The sequence below is a fragment of the Limulus polyphemus genome, unplaced genomic scaffold (genome assembly GCF_000517525.1).
Source record: "Limulus polyphemus unplaced genomic scaffold, Limulus_polyphemus-2.1.2 Scaffold2136, whole genome shotgun sequence".
Classification (NCBI taxonomy): domain Eukaryota; kingdom Metazoa; phylum Arthropoda; class Merostomata; order Xiphosura; family Limulidae; genus Limulus; species Limulus polyphemus.
The window spans coordinates 13,434-14,840 of record NW_013667746.1 but is presented as its reverse complement, the minus strand read 5'-3'; positions in this window follow the sequence as shown (position 1 = coordinate 14,840).

Genomic DNA, 1,407 nt, shown 5'->3' with positions numbered 1-1,407 from the left:
CAATCCTAATATGCATTGGTCTTCAATGTCAGCAAAGTATACTTTTTGTCTGTTATTCATGTCCATGAACTCAATAGTTACTCACACTGGTCCCCACAACCTTGCATAATGTCCTGTCACACCACAGCACTTCTGTACAGCTTCTGGTACTCCTTCATGATGTAACACCTTGATGCTCAGAAGGGTTTGCTGAGATGCAGAATCTATGACAAAGTTGCACCTTTGGCCATCCAGCTTTCCATTCACGCAGACACTATGTGTGCTTGCCATTTTACACTTAGCTGTTGGGACTTTCACGATGGGGCTTGGTGGGCGTCCCTCAGCACCAACCACTACTGGTTTCCCGAAGCTGACTTATTGGTGGTATTCTTCTTACACTGGCTCCTCAGATGTACTTGCTCTCTACAGTTCCAACAGCCTTTCTGGGTAGCAGTCTTTCCTGCTATATCATCTCCCTTGTGTTGAAGTTGCCAGCATTGAGCTCTCTTGTGCCCAGGTTTGTTACAGTGCTAGTAAAGTCCCTCAAACTTCTCTGAAAGCTTACCTTTTCTGGCCTTGAATCCAGATGACTGTACCAACCTTGGTACCTCTGTGCTGGACTTAACATAGGATTCAAATTCAAGAGCTCTGGCCATTGCATCCTGCATGGTAGAGGGGTGTGCTTGCTTCTCTTGTATCTTTAGTTGTGGACTGTCCAAGGCATCTACAAACTGATCCCTCAGCAACAACTTGAGGAGATCGGGTGGTGCAGTTGGGTAAGCCTTGTGTGCCATACTTTCCAAGTCCTGTGCCAGCTCTTGCAAGCTCTCCCCTTTAGCACGGATTCTCGTCCTAAACGTAGCCCCGTAGATTTCAGACTGATTTTGGGTTCCGTACCTGAGTTCTAGAGTCGCTACCAGTGCTCTATAGTTGTGTCTGTCGTCTGCCGACAACTGTCCAAGTATTTCCAGTGGTTGTCCCTTCAAGCTCGTTGCCAGATATACTGCTTTCTGCTCCTCTGTCCATCCATTCATCTCTGCCAGGAGCTCAAATTGTGCTCTATATGCTTCCCATGGTGCCTTCCCATCGAGTTCTTGTGGCTTCCTTCGTACTAGATCACCCCTATTGCTGACATGTGGGATGTGACTTCTAACAGGACTGAATATATCTGCATTAGGGTTTAGCTGCGGGGTCTGGAAGGGGCTGATTAAGTCGAAGTTTAATGTATCCTCCTTGTGTAAAATACAATAAATCATCCTTTAATTTATTCAATTCGCTTTGAAATTTACTAATGTTTTCCATTTGTACTTCTTGCCACTGTTGTTGACTTTCCCGTAGTTGCTAGTATCGGCCCGGCATGGCCAGGTGGTTAGGGCATTGGACTCGCAATCTGCGGGTCGCGGGTTCGAATCCCTGTCACACCAAACA